Source organism: Panthera uncia, unplaced genomic scaffold, assembly GCF_023721935.1.
Source record: "Panthera uncia isolate 11264 unplaced genomic scaffold, Puncia_PCG_1.0 HiC_scaffold_944, whole genome shotgun sequence".
NCBI lineage: Eukaryota > Metazoa > Chordata > Mammalia > Carnivora > Felidae > Panthera > Panthera uncia.
This window is the reverse complement of record NW_026060138.1, coordinates 2,568-21,456: the sequence shown is the minus strand read 5'-3', so window position 1 is coordinate 21,456 and position 18,889 is coordinate 2,568. Positions and strand designations below refer to the sequence as shown.

At 38.6% G+C, this 18,889-nt stretch overlaps 1 long non-coding RNA gene across 1 annotated transcript; it reads right to left on the bottom strand.

Annotated features, from left to right (window-relative positions):
• Positions 1–10,560: 10,560 nt before the first annotated feature.
• Positions 10,561–18,485, bottom strand: LOC125918523 (uncharacterized). The gene is made up of 3 exons (XR_007456465.1): positions 18,092–18,485; positions 16,769–16,957; positions 10,561–16,241 (listed from the first exon to the last, which is right to left on the bottom strand). It is a non-coding gene; the product is annotated as an uncharacterized LOC125918523 (long non-coding RNA).
• Positions 18,486–18,889: the final 404 nt, after the last annotated feature.

Genomic DNA, 18,889 nt, shown 5'->3' with positions numbered 1-18,889 from the left:
TTAAAAAAACAAAACAACTTATCCCTAAGGATTAAAAAAAAAAAAAAGTTGCCCAGTCCATACCATAGTGTATGACCCTACGTATGGTGACAAGTGGGGAAAAAAGATATTATAAAAATGCATATATAAAAATGCAGGGGGTTGCCTGGCTGGCTCAATCGGGGGAGCATGCAACTCTTGATATCAAGGTTCTGAGTTTGAGCCCCACATGGGGTATAGAGATTACTTAAAAATAAAATATTTTAAAAAAATAAAAATAAAATCATTTTTTAAAAAGTGCTCACAGAATGAAAAAGATACAGGACCCAGTTTGAAAGGCTCCCACTGGCCAAATCTGGAACAGTGGTGGGTATTAAAATAATGACAGACACAGATTATAACCCACAGAAGAAAGTAAGAATCCATGAGTCCATGTAGATACAAATAAGGAAAGAGGGAAAAGCTCTTCATAATAAAAAATACAACCAATAAAATGTAGAAGAAATTATTAAAGTTAGAAATCACCAGTTGGCAGCCATTACAGTAAAAATTATTTCAGACAGGGGCACCTGGGTGGCTCAAGTCATGATCTCATGGTTCGTGGGTTCCAGCCCCACATCAGGTTCTGTGCTAACAGCTCGGAGCCTGGGGCCTGCTTCAGATTCTGTCTGTCTCTGCCCCTCCCCCACTCACACTCTGTCTCTGTCTCTGTCTCTCTCTCTCTCTCTCCAAAAATAAATAAACATTATAAAAAAATTTTTTTTTCATTTGTTTCAGACAAGAAATACCAGGATGCCTGGGTGGCTCAGTAGGTTAAGAATCTGACTTCAGGTCATGATCTCGCAGTCCGTGAGTTCAAGCTCTGCATCAGGCTTTGTGCTGACAGCTCGGAGCCTGGAGCCTGTTTCAGATTCTGTATCTCCCTCTCTCTCTGTCCCTCCCCTGCTTGTACTCTGTCTCTCTCTCTCTCAAAAATTAAAAAAAAAAAAAAAAAAAAAAAAAAAAATTAAAAAAAATTAAGAAAATAAAAAATACTAACAGATGCTAAAATAATAGGTGAATGTTTCATGGAGAAACAAAATATTTATATAGCCTCAAAATAACCTCTCACAAGAAATTTATTAATTATAAAGGGAAAAATAATAGCTTTACAGAACAGATAAAACCCTAGCCAAGTGATCAAAGTTGACATCACCAATAAATGGGACAAACAGGTATCATGTGCCTCTTGATAGAATGCACTTAAAAAGAACATATCACTTACATGGTATTTCTTCTAAAAGTCAATAACCTAAAGCTAATCCTGAGGATAGAGCAGAAAACACCAAATTAAGGGACATCATATCCTTTAGAAATGTCAAGTTCATGAAAGACAAAGAAAGACTGAAGAATTGGGCTCAGGTCATGATCTCACAGCTCGTTGAGTTCGAGCCCCACATTGGGCTCTGTGCGGACAGCTCGGAGCCTGGAGCCTGATTCAATTCTGTGTCTCCCTCTCTCTCTGCCCCTAACCCACTCGCATCCTGTCTCTGTCTCTCTCAAAAATAAATAAACATTAGAAAAAAATAAGAAGAAGAAAGACTGAAGAATTATTTCAGATGAAAGGGGACTAAAGAAACATGATGATGAAATCCAATGTATCATCCTGGATTGGATCCTGGTCAGAAAAAAGTTTTTCCCACTTTTGCCATAATGGACATTATTGGAACTGAGGAAGTCTGAATAAGGTCCTTATTTTGATAATCACACTGCAGTAATACAGGAGAATGTCCTTGTTTTTAGGAAATATGCACTGGAGTATTTAGGGGTAAAATTCTGCAACTTATGGCAAGACAACTCAGAAAAAAATACTTTAATAAAGCAAACACAGCAAATTGCTAACTAGTGGGGAATCAGGTTGAAGACATATAGGAATTTTTTGTACTAATTTTCCAACCTTTTTTTTAAGTTTCTTTATTTATTTTGAGAGAGAGAGTTGGGGAGGGACAGAGAGAGAAGGAGAGAGAGAGAATCCCAAGCAGGCTCACCGCTGTCAGTGAAGAGCCTGATGCGGGGCTCAACCCCACGAACAGTGAGATCATGACCTGAGCCGAAATCAAGAGTTGGACGCTTAACCAACTGAACCACCCAGGTGCCCCTCCAACTTTTTTACAAGTTGAAATAATTTGAAATTATTTCAAAGTAAAAACTTGCTAAAAATATATGCAGAGGGGCGCCTGAGTGGCTCAGTCAGTTAAGCGTCCAACTTCAGCTCAGGTCATAACCTCACAGTTCATCAGTTCGAGCCCCACATTGGGCTCTCTGCTGTCAGCACAAAAAAGCCTGCTTTGGATCTTCCTTCTCCCTCTCTCTCTCTCTGTTCCTCTCCCACTTGCTCTGTTTCTCATTCTCTCTCAAAAATAAACAAATATATACCTACAGATGGGCACCTGGCTGGCTCAGTTGGAACTCTCGATCTTGGAGTTGTGAGTTCAAGCCCCATGTTAGAGACAGAGTTTATTTAATTAAAAAAATAATAATATATGCAGAAAAAATCTATATACGCAGGAAAACTACTCTGAGGCCACAGAATAGCTAAGTGTGGGAGGAAAACCACCCCACCAAGGCTATCCCCTAGGTGCAAACCTCTGCACTCAGTGCTCACAAAAATCACTGAGCATTTATTCCACAAGATGGCAGAGTTGCCCCAAATGCCAGAGCTGTGTTTGGAGCTGATAATGCCTCTCTGGACTAGAGGTGTGCTGCCTTCCTTGGCTCCTCCTCCTGCTGTTCAAGAGCTTCCTTCACACAGATTTCCTAGATTGTGACTCCGTCCCAGGCTAGAAATTCTAACACTGGCACCAGCTCAGGACACGATCACTAAATAGTGACTAATGTGACAGCATCCTGACCTCAAGGGACCCTGTTGGATGTTTCTGACGATGATACCGCCCTCCTTCCTGCTTACTTACATAATACATTCCTGATGAATGAGTCCTCAACAAAACTCTCTCTCCCAGCCATCTTCTAGATCATCCTGTACTCACCACTAAGTCCATGTTCCAAAAGAAACACCAGAAACATCATTCCATTTCCAGATCAACACATCTTCCTCCCTCAAATTAAAGAATTCCAAAAGCACCATCCTGTCTGGAGTACTGTCATCACTTGTACCACACACTCTTCAAACCTGGCCACCCTACTACGCCTCTTAAAGTATACACACTACTTTAACAAGTACCTTCAAGAGCTGTGGGAATCTTGTGTCACATACTATGCAACTTCTCTAAAGACAGGGACTATGTTCACTTCTCAATTTATATAGCACCCAGCATTTCATCAGAGGGCTTTAGGCACTCAGTTGGAAAATGGGAGTCACAGACTGTATCACCAGCAAGTAGAAAATGTGCAACTGTGGCTAAGTCACTCCTTTTGCCAACTATTAGGCTCTTTGCCCATAAAACAGAATTAGTAGTGAAAAATTAGAAAGAGTTTAAATATTTTTCAGGAGGGGATAGTTAAATAAATCATGGAATACCCATACAATAAAATAAATTATATGTAATTGTGAAAGGAGATAAGAACTGATGTGGAAAAATACCATAAATGAAAATGGCAAGCCATCAAATAGTATAAGAATATGATTCCATTATTGTGTTTTTTAAAACTTATCCCTATACATGTATGTTTGTATATGCACCAGAACCATGTCTGGAAGGATGGAAGGCCGGCCATACACCAAATTGTACCATGGCTCCTTCAAGAGTGAGAATGCTATCCATATAAAGGAGGACATTTCACTTGTTTTCTTTTCTTTTTTTTTTTTTTTTGGAGAGAGAGAGAGAGAGAGAGAGAGAGAGAGAGAGCGCGCGCGGGGGAAGCAGGGGGAGGAGACAGAGGATCTCTTCTGTCAGCACAGAGCCCGATGCAGGGCTTGAACTCACAAGCCATGAGATCATGACCTGAGCCAAAGTTGGACACCCAGCCAACTGAGTCACCCAGGCGCCCCTACTGAATACCTTTTATACTTGACCAGAGCAAACAGATCCACTGGAAGACTTATTTCTTCAGTTAAGTAGTAATATTTAATTAATTGGATCATTCATTCCATTACCTCAAGTAATTCAAGTCAATTACTTGAGCATTTCTTAGGTACCAAAACTTTGAGAGGAAGAAAGGAAAGCTGCAGGAGGTTAGGAAAACACAGAAAGTTACATAACAGATTTCTTTGACCTCAGGGAGGCACTTCTAGGAATGGATTGTCCTCGATACTCCCAGTTGATAAATGATGAATAGCATTATTGATTGACTGCCCAGCTTAAATATTTCTAGATCTGCCATAATGTTGAAAACTCTTTTTCAAAACAAAATTTCAAGTAAGTCCTTTTTTTTTTTAAAGATTCTTTTCTCTTGTGCACATGAGTGGGGGAGGGGCAGGGAGAGAGCCTGAAGCAGGCTCTGTGCTGACAGCAGAGAGCCCGATGCAGGGCTCAAACTCACGAACTGCGAGATCATTACTGAACCGAAATTGAATGCTTAACTGACTGGGTCACCCAAATGACCCAAGTAAGTCCTAATTTTTGATGTAGTGGTTCTTTTTTTTAAAGATTCCTGTTGGATACGGGGATGAAAAAAATCAACATATATGAACAGAGAAAGAATCTGTTTTGAATATTAATGTGAAAAGGCATTTTATTTTGTTTTCTAATGCATTTAACTAAATCACTTCAATTATTTATTAATTTTTTTCATTGAAAAACATAACATAGCAAGAACAAAAGGTCATCCCAGACTGTGTGGACTTAGTATAACCATCACTTTTGAGTAATGAGGAGACAGCAAGTTTTTCTTAATGTTGATTTTTAAAATGAAATGTGATTTCTTACAATCAGAACACTAATTCTTTATGAGTATTAGTTCTTGATGAATTTTTATAACTACTCTGAATTAAGGCAGCTGGGATTCTTTTAAAAAATTATTTTAGGGGTGCCTGGGTGACTCAGTCGGTTGAGTGTCTAACTCTTGATCTTGGCTCAGGTAGGGACCCCAGGGTCATGGGATCGAGCCCCATGTCGGGCACCACGCTTAGCGTGGAGCCTGCTTGGGATATATATTCTCTCTCTCTCTCTCTCTCTCTCTCTCTCTCTCTCTCTCTTCCTCTCTCTCTCTTCCTCTCTCCTTCTCTCTCTATATCCCTCTGTCTCCCCGCCTCCTCTCCTTCCCTCTGTCTCTCTCCCCCACGTGTGCATGCTCTTACTCTCTAAAATAAAAAATTTTTTAATAAAAAATTATTTTATAAAGAGTCATTTTGCAGATTTTCCCCCCATAAATTTCAAAAATAATACATGCCAGGAGAAATTAAAACCAAGTAAAAGAAAACAAAAGTGAGGGGTGCCTAGGTGGCTCAGTCGGTTAAGCATCCAAATCTTGGTTTCAGCCCAGGTCATGATCTCACGGTTGGGGTTCGAGCCCTGCATCTGGCTCTCTTCTGTCAGCACAGAGCCTGCTTTGGATTCTGTGTCTCCTTCTCTCTCTGCCCCTCCCCCAGTTTGCGCTCTGTCTCTGTCTCCCTCTCAAAAATAAACAAACATTTAAAAAAATTTAAAAAAAAAAAAGATGTTCACTAAAAGTGTGCAAAACGAAAGCCGACAGATAAGAGCATACCTGCTGTGCTTGCAGGACAGCAAGAAGGCCATGTGGCTGCAGCAAAGTCAGCAGAAAGGAGAGAGTGAAGAGAGGTAACAGGTGACCAGAAGAAGCAGGGTCACTACAGGCCAATGTAAGGACTTGTGGCATGCATGAACAAATACCAACATTTCTGGACAGTGCAAGACATGAGTGCTAGCTTTATTATTCTTATTCTCTTCTGGATTTCTTTTCTAATTTATGAATATAAAAAAACCAAGTTCCCAAAAAGAGTATACTGAATGAAGACAAGATCACTTCCATAAATAAGGTAAAAGATACCAACAAAATCCTTGGTGAAGTTCGAATAAGGTCCTGATTTTGAGAATTGTATCATGGTATTGTAATAAATACACACCAAAGTATTTAGGAGCAGAATTCTGCAACTTATTTTAAAACAATTCAGAAAAAATACTTGGAAATAAGATAAGGCCAAAGAATACTAGCTAAGTAGGAGGAAAGCAACCTTACCAATACAGAGATCCAGGTGAACACTTGAGGGCTAGCCCCCTCTCTGAGAACAAGGCACTGTCAGTAGTTCCATCAACTCCTCAAAGCAACTGACCTCACTTTAGCAGCAACTAATCAGCTCAGCCTTAACCCAGTTCAGGAAGCCTGCAATTAAGTCAGAAAGCACACCTAACAGTTTCAGAAAAGGCTCTATGATTACACTGTTGATGTTGCTCTGCCTCCATCTCCAAATGCCTAATTGCTACTCATCCTTCAAGGCCCTGTGAAAGTACCACCTTCTTCCACCCCTGCCCCCAAACCACCAACCTAAATTTCACCTCTCCCCCAGAGTCAGATCCAAATAACATTTAATGAACACTAAGACCACAAGTGCCCCATTCATCTCTGTATACTCAACAGTTAGCAGAGCTCCTTGGGCATACAGTAAGGACTCAAGTTGAGTCCTGAGTTCAATTTTCATGTGGCAAGCACACATTATTACTGCCAGTCTTCTCTCCCATAGTTTTAGGTATTTCTTATGATGCCACCTTACTTCCTGTATTACAGGCACCTGGAGCCTTATCAATGCCCCTGCACAGAAAGACCTAGGGCACTGACCAGATGTCTCATTCATTTCTCTAACCTCAAAACAATGAATTCTCAACCAATTCTCCACCAAAACATGCCTGATGGCAAACCACAGACACAACTTTCCAAACTACAATGGCTATTACCCTATGACTCTTTTACTCAAGAAAACATAAGAGAACACAAGTGCACAAAAGCTAAACTATTGTAGGCATTAACTAAATTAAACCTGGTTAATTTAAAAATAAATCATCTGCAAAAACTACTACAGGCATTACTCTAAAACTTACCTGGTTAACTTACAAGTAAATCATTTGTAAACATTCAGTATTTTAGTGACAAACAACTTCCTACTCATTTTATAACTGACAACATATCAAGACTCCGGGGGTTAGAATCACTGACCTAAACCATGCAGCAAATATCCCATTTCTAACAGGTACATAGTTTAAAAAAAAAAAAAGCTGAATAAGCCTATAACTTCTATTAGGTCTTCTCCCCTATTTACTTTGTGGTTCATGTAGAATATTCACAAATGAGAGAGCTTAGAATAGTCTGGCACTTCATAGACAATAAATACTCTTGACTAAAACAAATGGACCGCAGCCCATTTTCAAAAGGCCCTGGTAACCTGAGTATGACCAAACAGGCTAAGCCCAGATTTAGAGAATAATCTGAGATCTCTGAACTTCGAAGGGCATCTATTCTATTTTACAACTTAAACAAATGCCTACCCAAGTAGCAGAATTTCAACTGCATTTTCCTCTGACTTCTAAGTCATCAAAGCAAATAGCTCAGAGCACTTATTCCTCCTAGCTCAAACTCAAGGTAATCTGACCTCTACCATTACTATAAACGCTTAGAAAATGGGCAAGTGCTTCAGTTATTTACACTGGTTGCAAAATTATTCCCCAGAAAATGCCCTGTGCAACCTGAGGCAGAAGAAGACATCAAATCTTACCATCATCGATTCCCAAAGCTCATCTGTCCTACTCTCACTTGATCTTATTTCCATCCCCCCACAAACCAGAAACACAGCTAAATTAACTGACACAACAGAAACTGTACATGTGTGTGTTCTGGAAAGAGCCCCAAGCCCCACAAAATGAATTAACCTTAAAACAGGCATTGAATTTAGCCTCTAACCTAACCTCCTCACTCCTCTCCTCTGCACAGCATATTTCTTGGTGATGTAGGAACAATTCATTACTAATTTCCACTGATGTCTAATATAACCCCACCTTCAAGACAATATAATTTAAGAGCTTAGTCTGCTGAATTATAAGGAACATGGCTGTCATCTAGAGCTCTCCACACCAAGTTCTGAGATTAAATTTCCACCTCATTTGTACATCAAGTCCCTTTCCCCCACATGACAGAAAAGTAGCTTGGGAGGAGAGAAGCCCTGCCACTGACAGAAGGCTCAGCCAGAAAAGGGAGATTGCTTACACCCAAGAGCCCACAAGGCTGAAGCATAACACTCTGGACCCAGCAGGACAAAAGACCAACCTAAAGGCACCACGGATGAGCCAGGAGTGAATATGTGAGTACTCTCACTTTACTATTTTCAGAAAGCTCCTCTGCTATAGCATTTATGTTAACCACACGGCATGCTATCAAGACCCCTGTACAATACAGCAAGACCCACCCCAATTGAAATTATCCAAATAAAAGTATGCAATTCTGAAGACATACAGTCATTGTGGTGTCAGTTTTATAAACGACCCCATTAAAAACAAAACTATTTAAATGTCACTCACCTTTTAACAAAGTAAAATTTTTCTATTTGTAATTTATACTACTCCTAATATTTGGAATATGCCCTTCTAAAGAAAAGCAAAGAATTTCAAATCTTATATTCATTGTTAAACATATAAATTATAGACATATTTAGTGTAACACAAATGAGGGTACAGATGTGCAGATTTCATGACAGCTAAAACTAAATGAAGTCACAAGTATGTAGCGTCAAAATACAGAATCACCAAATATTCAACTACCCTCCTTCTCTCCAGTAAAATAACACACTAGGAAATGGGCTACACCTTTGCTCATACTGTTTACTCTGCTGGAATACCTAGCCCCCATCTATTTCTCACAGGACAGTACTATTTACCCATCGAGATTCAGCTTAAATGTAATATCTCCCAGGTTGAGATGGTCTTCAGGCAGGCACTAAGTCATACTAATCTTGTGTCAGTGTTACTTATTTCAGCACAGTGCATGGTATCTAGCAGGTTCACAGGATATTCCAACTGGGCAAGAAAAGATGTGCAACCGGAGCTTCCACACCCATGTCTGCAGAATCTCTTCTCACCTTTTCTGCCCTAAGTGCAGGAAGACCACTTCATTTAACATTTACCATTTCCCCAAGGCTCTCACTAAAAGAACTTCTCAGCATATTCTTCTCCAAGGAACAATGGGCAACCCGCAAACCTCCACAAGCTTCTTCATTCTTTCTCTGGGCTCATACATACATAAGCTCTGCTCTGGGAACTATAGAGCCCATACTCTCCACACACTGGAAAGGGAGAAGGTTACAGACCATCTATATTTGCCAAAAGAACACTTTCCAGGTCCAGAACCATGTCATCAATAAAAACTCACGAGATTTGATTCCACAGCTCATTTCTGGCTAAATTCACCAAAGGGCCATGTCTTCCCCTCATTAAGTCTGCCCTAGTTCAGGATACAGTTGAATCTAGAAGAGAGCTACCCCATAAGTACTTAGACCTTCACAGACATCTAGGAAATGCCAAATTTTACCTACACTTAATTCCCTTCTCCCTTACTCTACCCATTTCAATTCATGGTAAGTCAAATTTTACAAAATAAACAAATTTTTAAAATTTATTTATTTAGAGAGAAAGAGAATGGAGGGGAGGGAGAGAACGGACAGGGGCAGAAAGAGAGCAAGAGAGAATCCCAAGCAGGCTCCACACTGTCAGCACAGAGCCAAACGCAGGACTCAAACCCAGAAACCATGAGATCATGACCTGCGCCGAAGCTGGACACTTAACCAACATGCGCCCCCAAAATAAAGAATTTTTTTTTAATATGAAATTTATTGTCAAACTGGTTTCCATACAACACCCAGTGCTCATCCCAAAAGATGCCCTCTTCAATACCCATCACCCACCTTCCCCACCCTCCCACCCCTCATCAACCCTCAGGTTGTTCTCAGTTTTTAAGAGTCTCTTATGCTTTGGCTCCCTCCCTCTCTAACTTCTTTTTTTTGAGAAACTTAACAGAAGTCCATGGGGGAGGGGAAGAAAAAAAAAAAAAGAGGTTAGAGAAGAATGTTTTAAAGATGAATGCTGATCAAGAACTTTGGGGTATGAGCTATGGGTAGGAAAAATTTTTTATTTCATAAAAATTTTTAAATGGTGACTTACACAATAATTAAAGTGACCTTTTTAATGTCTTTATTCATTTACCTTGAGAGAGAGAGAGCACAAGCAGGGAAGGGGCAGAGAGAGAGGGGAAAAGAGAATCACAAGCAAGCTTCGTCCTGTCAGCAGAGAGCTTAACACAGGGTTTGATCCTAAGCCAAGATCAAGAGTAAGATGCTTGGGGGGCACCTGGGTGGCTCAGTCAGTTAAGCTTCCAACTCCAGCTCAGGTCATGATCTTGCGGTTTGTTGAGTTCGAACCCCGTGTCGGGCTCTGTGCTGACAGTTCAGACCCTGGAGCCTGCTTCAGATTCTGTATCTCCCTCTCTCTCTGCCCTTCCTCCACTCACACTCTCTCTCACTGTCTCTCAAAAATAAACAAACATTAAAAAAATTTAAAAAAAAGAGTAGGGTATTTGGGGCACCTGGTGGCTCAGGTCTCTCTCAAAAATAAATAAACATTAAAAAAATTAAAAAAAAAAAAAAAAGAGTAGGGTATTTGGGGCACCTGGTGGCTCAGATGGTTAAACATCCGACTTCAGCTCAGATCATGATCTCACAGTTTATGAGTTCAAGCCCCGTGTCCGGCTCTGTGCTGACAGGTCAGAGCCTGGAGCCTGCTTCGGATTCTGCGTCTCCCTCTCTCTCTGCCCCACCTCAGCTTGTGCTTTCTCTCTCTCTCTCAAAAATAAATAAATAAGGGGCGCCCGGGTGGCTCAGTAGGTTGAGCATCCTCCTTCAGCTCAGGTCATGATCTCACAGTCTATGGGTTCGAGCCCCGCATCGGGCTCTGTGCTGACAGCTCAGAGCCTGGAGCCTGCTTCGGATTCTGTCTCCCTCTCTCACTGCCCCTCCTATCTCCTTCAAAAAATAAATAAACATTAAAAAAAAAAAAAAAAAAAAAGAGTAGGACGCTTAACCGACTGAACCACCCAGGTGCTCCAGTGATTTTTTTTTAATATGATAAAATACATATGTAATAATATTATACACATATTATGATCATAACTATTTTTTCTAAATACTGAAGGAAAATACAGTACATTTAAAATTTTAATTTTAGGGGCACCTGGGTCGCTTAGTAGGTTAAGCATTTGACTCTTGATTTTGGCTCAGGTCATGATCTCATGGTTCAGGAAACTGAGCCCCACATCCAGCTCTGCGCTGACAGCACAGAGCCTGGTTGCGATTCTCTCTCCCCCTGTCTCTCTGCCCTTCCCCTGCTCACACACACGTTCTCTCTCTCTTTCAAAATAAATAAACATTTAATTTTTTTTTAATTTCAGTGTTGTAAGTTACAATATATAAAAGACAAATGACCAAGAGAAATTAAAGTATAATGTATAGAAAAGACAAAATATCAACATCAAAACTATACAAAGGAAACCTGGCAAATCCATAATAAAAACAAACAACCCAACAGGAAATGGGCAAATAAAATGCAATAAAGACAATTTGCAGAAAAAGATTAAAATATTCAATAAACCCATGAAAAACTGTTTACTCCCATTTAAAAAAAACACAGAGCTTAAAAGACAAAGTCTTATTTCCAATATTAACATAAAGAAAATTTAAAAGATGTATAATATCCATAGAAAGCAAAGATGTAAGGGAAAATGTACTCTATCATACTCTTGGTCAAAATATTAAGTAGAATGGTCTTTGGAGGGTAATTTGTTAATGCAATTGAAAATGTACATTCTCTCAAACCCAGCAATTACACTCACAGCAAGTTATCCTTAAGGGCTATTCACCAAGTGGTCAAAAATACATGTTCAAGGTGGGGCACCTCAGTGGCTCAGTCGGTTAGGCATCCAACTCTTGATTTCGGCTCAGGTCGTTCTCATGATTCCTGAGTTCGAGCCTCAGATGGGGCTCTGTGCTGGCAACGCAGAACCTGTATGGTATTCTCTCTCTCCTTCTCCCTCTGCCCCTCTCCTACTTGTGCACTCTCTCTCTCTCAAAATAAATTTAAAATATATGTGTATATACAGTGCAGATATATATTTATGTATGTTCAAGGAATACCATTGCCATCATTGTTTGAAATATCAACTGCTCAGAAACACTCTAAATGTCTGTCAAAAGGGAAATGGCTAAATATATGATGGAACATTCTTACAAGACACCATTACTCTATCATTAAAAAGAATGAAACAAGTGTACTTACAAAGATACATCTCAAGAAAACTGAAAATAAGTCAGAAAACAATAAGCCTAGAATTAACCCAATTACATTTAAATTAAAGTTAATTTAATTTAAATTAAATAATAAAATCTGAATTGCCTCCCTACCTATAAACATATAGAAAAGGATCTAGAAAAATAACAAACTAATAACAAGAGGGTTATCCAAGGAGAAAAGGAGCAAGATAGAAGACACTTCTCACTTTAACTCCTAATATCTCTATATTGACATTTTTATAAACAGTATATATTATTTTTTTACTGCTTTTTTAAAAGGAAAATAAAAAATAAATACACATACACACAAAAAAGTGGTTTAGATGTTCTTCACTTTAAAAGGCAAAGATCAAGATTTATTCATGGTCAGCACCATCCCGGACTCTGAACATTTACCACAAACATAACATTATAGAAATGTAACATCCAAGTAGCTATTAATGCAACAAGCAATCACTACTTTAAAAAAAAAAAAATCTCTGTGTAGACATAAACGTGTACAACTTCCTAAGCTGTCTATTACCATAACGTAAAGTTTTCTCTTTCAGTAATGATAGAATAGCTCATACTAGAACATCCCTTTTGCATGCAACCATTTTAAACTGGAAAAAATATTTAAAAACAAATATGAAAAGGCAATAAAGAGCAACAAAAAGCAGGCAGAAACAGGAGTTGTATATTTGGAATAAGAGAAGGGCACTAGGTAACTTTCCCATCTCTTAAGTCTTTTCACCTAAAGGCAGGCTCCAGTCAGTAACACTGGGCAGCTAAAACTCAAGTAAGACATCTTTAGACTTACTGGTTCAAGAAACAAAAGGCAAACTTCAGTGCAACTACAACAGCTGGCAAATGAGGGAGAAAGTCCTAAAAAAGAAGAGAGTCACAAAAGGGTGGCTTCAATTTCTACACATAAACTCTGCCTAAATCTCTGGCTGATCTTTGAATGAACAGTTTCAAGCAGCCCAATTAAAGCTAAAAGAACTGAGCAAAAGTTTTGGCTACTGTCCCCTGCAGAGAAAAAGAATTTGGAACGTGAGTTCAGCCAAATTAATTGCCCTTTCAAACAAAGAGATCAGCATTCTTCAGAGGAAATAAACATAAGCCAGGCTCTACAACATATCAGACACCATGTGCAGGATGCAATCCAAAACATTAGACACATGAAGAAAAGGGAAAATGTGACCTACAGTCAAGAGAAAGATCAATGGAGATTAGCTTCAAGATAATCTAGGTGGCAGATTATCAGGGACTTTAATGCAACTATAAAAACTATGCTCATAATGAACATACAGACTCCCAAGATCTCAGCAGAGAGTCTAGTGAGAAAAAAGGGAATTCTAGAACTAAAAAAGCATCAAAAATAAAAAAGTTCACAGGATGGGGTTAAGAGCAGATTGGAATCAAGAGAAGAAAGAATTTGAAAACAGAAATTATTCAATCTGAAAAAGAGGGGAAAAAGAGGAGGAAAAGAGTGAAAAAGAAAAGAAAAAATCAACAAATCCCAAGGACCTGTGGCACAATATCAAAAGGTCTAACATAAGCATAATGTGAATCACCAAAGAAGACAGAGAGAATGGGACACAATATTCACAGAAATAATGGTTGAAACTTGACAAAAACCACTAATTTTCAAATTCAAACTCACTCTCAAGTAGGTTTAAAAAAAAAACACAAAAGCTAAATACATTATAGTCAAACTGCTAAAAAGCAGAGAGAGAAATCTTAAAAGAAACCAAAAAGAAAATAACACATTACAAACAGAAACAATGATATGAATGATTACTAACTTCTCTTCAGAAACAACAGAGGCCAGGGGCGCCTGGGTGGCTCAGTCGGCTAAGCGTCTGTCTTCAGCTCAGGTCATGATCTCACAGTCTGTGAATTTGAGCCCCGCGTTGAGCTCTGTGCTGACAGCTCAGAGACTGGAGCCTGCTTCAGATTCTGTGTCTCCCTCTCTCTCTGCCCCTCCCCTGCTCATACTCTGTCTCTCTCTGTCTCAAAAAAAAAAAAAAAGAAACAAACAAACAAACAACAGAGGCCAGAGGACCATGAACAACACCTTTACAGTACTTAAAAAGAAAAACAAAACAAAATTGTAAACCCCAAATTCTATACGCAGTGAAGAAAATATCCTTCAAGATTGAAAGTTAAATAAAGTCATGTCCAGATAAACAAAAACCAAAAGAATTTGTCACCAGGAAACCTACGCTACAAGAAAGAAGTACAGGAAAGTTTTCAGGCTGAAATGTAATCTTCAGGAAGATATGAAGAAGTGGGAATGGTAAATATGTGCATAAATAAGACTCTTGTGTCTTCATCACCTTTGTAATACAGAATTATTAAGAGCAAAAATTATAATACTGTTCTGTGGATTTTACAGCTTCCAAGAGGCAACTAGAGCACAAAAGAGGGAAGGATTCAATGACTACACGTTTTAGATAAAGTGGTTCAATATTAAAAGTAAACTGCAAAAAGCTTAGGATATATATCATAATTCCTACACTAACCTCTAAAACAAATTCTAAGAAGTATACCTAGAAGCTAATAGAAAAAATTAAAATGAAATTTAAAAAAAACTCAATTAACCTAAAAAAACAGGAAGGGAGGAAAAGAACAAAACACAGGATAAACAGGAAACAAAAAGCAAAATGGTAGTAAACCTAAAAGGAATAATATCAATACTCATATTTAATGTAAACAGACTACACACTGCAGTTTAAAATCAAAATAGGTATATGCCACCTATAAAAGACACAATTTGAATTTAAAGACACTGTTATGTTGAAAGAAAAGTGATAGAAATAGATACACCGTGCATACAGAAAGCAAAAGTACCTGTACTAATAGCAGGTAAAGTAGACTTTAAGTCAAAGATCATTACCAAAAATAGCATGATATTTCACATTACAAAGAGGACAATTCATCATGAGGACATAACAATTATAAATACATATGCACCTAATAACAAAACTTCAAAATACATGAAGCAAAACTGACAGAATTCTTTGGAGAAATAGACAAATCCACAATCACGGTTAGAGATTTTTAACACCCCTCTCTTGGTAACTGATAGAACAGATATAAAATGGCAGCACACACATTGTTTTTTTCAAATATATATGGAACATTCACCAAGACAGATCATATGCTTGGCCATAAAATAAATCCCAACAAATATTAGAAGACTGAAATCCTACAAAGTATGTTCTCTGACTACAATGGAATTACATTAGAAATCAGTACCAATAAGGTATCTCTAAAAAGTCCAATATTAGGAAATGAAACAACATGCTTCAAAGTAAGCCATTATCAGCAAATAAATCACAAGATATCTTAAATTGAAAGAAACTGAAAATACAACAACGTATCAAAATCTGTAGGATGTAGCTAAAGTAGTGCTTAATGGGAAATTTGTAATTTTATTTTGTTTGTAATTTTAAATGTTAATACTGGAAAAGAAAATCTAAAATCAATGACCTAAGTTTCTAGAAAAATGTAAGGGAAGAAAATAAGATCGCAATAGAAATCAATGACCATTTAAAAAGACAAATAGAGAAAATTAAGATAAAAGGTTGGTTCTTTGAAACTATCAACAAAATTGATAAATCCCTAAGTATACTAATCAAAAGAGATGGAACACAAATTAGCAATATCAGAAATGAAAAGGATATAGCATTAAAATAAGGAAAAGTTATTAATAAAAGGTGAAAAAACATCATTAGAAACGTCTTGTCTTTTTTTTTAGTTCACAAAGCAGAAGCAAAAGCATATAGAGAAGAGAATTATCTTAACACTAAATAGGAACCTGCCACAGTAGAAATCTCTTGTAACTCAGCAAGAGGAGAAGCCGATTCTGTCTTCATGCTGTTTTCTCCCATTGACTTGCAGTTCAACTCCAAGCCTGCAGCCCCCAATCCATCACCAAAGGAGTGGCAAGTCAATGCAGATGAGACCTGGTCAGCTTCCAAAGGAGATTTCAACTGACCTAGAAGAAAAAAAAGAAAGCCTAGGGAACATACACATTTATATAATCAACCAAAAGTCCCACAGCAGACTAAGAAATCCAGGGACTTTTGATAAGAAGCCATTCACATCGCAGCATACAAGAATTCATTCACAGGTTCCAGCACATAGAGCCAGAGTTGTGAGCATCTCAAAGAAAAAGGCTAATAAGAGACCAAAGTGAATATATTTTTCTTGAAGTGTTAACAAAAAGGCAGAAGCACTGAAGAGAGATAGCACCAGAAAGACAGACAGAGGGACAGGACTCTTCAAGCACTGTACCTCCAACGAAACATTCAGACACATACAAGTAAAACCAATCACAAACGTGTACAGAAAGTTTGTCTACTGAATCATCAGTGAAGAATAGTATAATAAACACTGCAACTCATTCAAAAATTTGATTTCAACACCATCTAAAACTTGTGGAAGGTAGTATACAATGATTTAGATGGGTTCTTCCTAGACAGGCAAGCTGGTAAGACAATTCCAGAACAGATTCTGACTCACCTTCTTCAGATTCCTTGTTAATGGATGATGTGTTTTGCAAAGGATCAGTGTTAACCGTATCAACCAAATCTGATACAACCAAGTCAGGATCTAGGATTTCATGCGTCCCATTAGTGGACAGCCTGGAGGACCGTCTCCTCGATAAGTCTTTGTCAGTGGTTTCCGAGTAGGTTTTTGACTTTTCCTGGGCTATAAACCATTAAGAGAGGCATAGTCAAGAACCCAAGAAGAAGAAACAACTCTGCTATTCCAAATTTCTGGGCTGGTTACCCCTACAAGGGCTTAAAGAGACTTCTGGAATATTAGGCCAGTAATAAAAGGAAATATCCTTTCTTAATTTGTAGTTTTAAGTAAAGGCACAGTCTCTCTGCCAGAATAGAATTATCCTTGTTCATGGTTTGAAAATTTGTTTTTGAGATCACGCCCTATCTTTTAATCCATTTTTTTTCAAATTTTTTTTAGCGTTAATTTATTTTCAAGAGATACAGCACAAGCTGGGGATGGGCAGAGAGAGAGGGAGACACAGAATCTGAAGCAGGCTCCAGGCTCTGAGCTGTCAGCACAGAGTCCGATGCAGGGCTTGAACTCACGAGCTGTGAGATCATGACCTGAGCTGAAGTCGGATGCTTAACCAACTAAGCCACCCAGGTGCCCCAAGGTCACACCTATCTTGACAACTAAGTTCTATTTTAGGGCATCCCAACTTAAAAGTTTGTGTACTAATTTTCAAAGTCAATAAAGTTTATAAAGCCTTAGAACCATTACAAATCCTTTTCAGAGCCAAAGCACTTTTTAATCAATAAATAAGATTTTTTAATGTTTATTTTTGAGAGAGAAAGAGACAGCATGCATGCAAAGGGGAGGGGCAGAGAGAGAGGGGTACAGAGGATCTGAAGTGGGCTCCATGCTGACAAGACAGTCCAATACGGGGCTCAAACTCACGAATCACGAGATCATGACCTGAGCCGAAGTCGGATGTTTAACCAACTGAGCCACTCAGGTGCCCCATAAATAGCATTTTTAAAGTTTCACTTAGCATATGAAATCCGTCCCTTCCTAAACCATTAAATTTCCAATGGAAATGTAGTTTATGGGCATGAAGATGACACCACTAAGCCCAACATTAATATAGTTTGTGCTTTGGGATTTATTTTTCTTCAGGCAAAACTCCTTCTGATCCAACCCAAATCATCCACATCAGCTCCTGTGATCAAAAACAGCATTAGAGTCTATATATTGAAAATAGGAAACAACAGGAGTACAGGGGAAACTAACCCAATCAACATCAAGTTCTAGCCACACATACACAAACTGGAGACTCACATGAATTTTTGTCAAGCCGAGAACGTTTTAATGGGACGTCACTTCCTTTTGATATTTTCCGTCTTCTCAATTCCAATGTTATTGGTTGCAAAGTTTGAGAGTTTGAATCCACAGCTACAGTGTATATAAAACACACAAAAAAATTATGCAATTTCTTAGTGCTCAGTCCTCATGATTATATATAAATAAAACACATGCACACACACACTCACATAATAAACAGACCCTCAAAGGGCTAATAAAAAAACAAAAGTGTAATGGGTAAGACACTACTTCCTTAACATGAGATGCTGATACCTGTAGACTGACATCCTTCATCTCTTTTTTAAAGATTTATTTCTTCATTTAAGTAATCTCTACACCCAATGTGGGGTTCAAACACAAGGCCCCGAAATCAAGAGTCGCATGCTCTACTGACTGAGCCAGCCAAACGCCCCTTCCTTCATCTCTTTTTTTGGTTTCTCCTATGACTCAGCTCTACATACACTTCTCTCCTAAAATCCTCTCTTTAAAACCCTACACCCCAACATGACTACTTTAAAACATGACAGTGCAGGGGCGCCTGGGTGGCTCGGTCGGTTAAGCGTCCGACTTCGGCTCAGGTCATGATCTCATGGTCCGTGAGTTCGAGCCCCGCATCGGGCTCTGTGCTGACTGCTCAGAGCCTGGAGCCTGTTTCAGATTCTGTTTCTCCCTCTCTCTCTGCCCCTCCCCTGTTCATGCTCTGTCCCTCTCTGTCTCAAAAATAAATAAACGTTAAAAAAATAAAAAATTAAAAAAAAAAACATGACAGTGCAA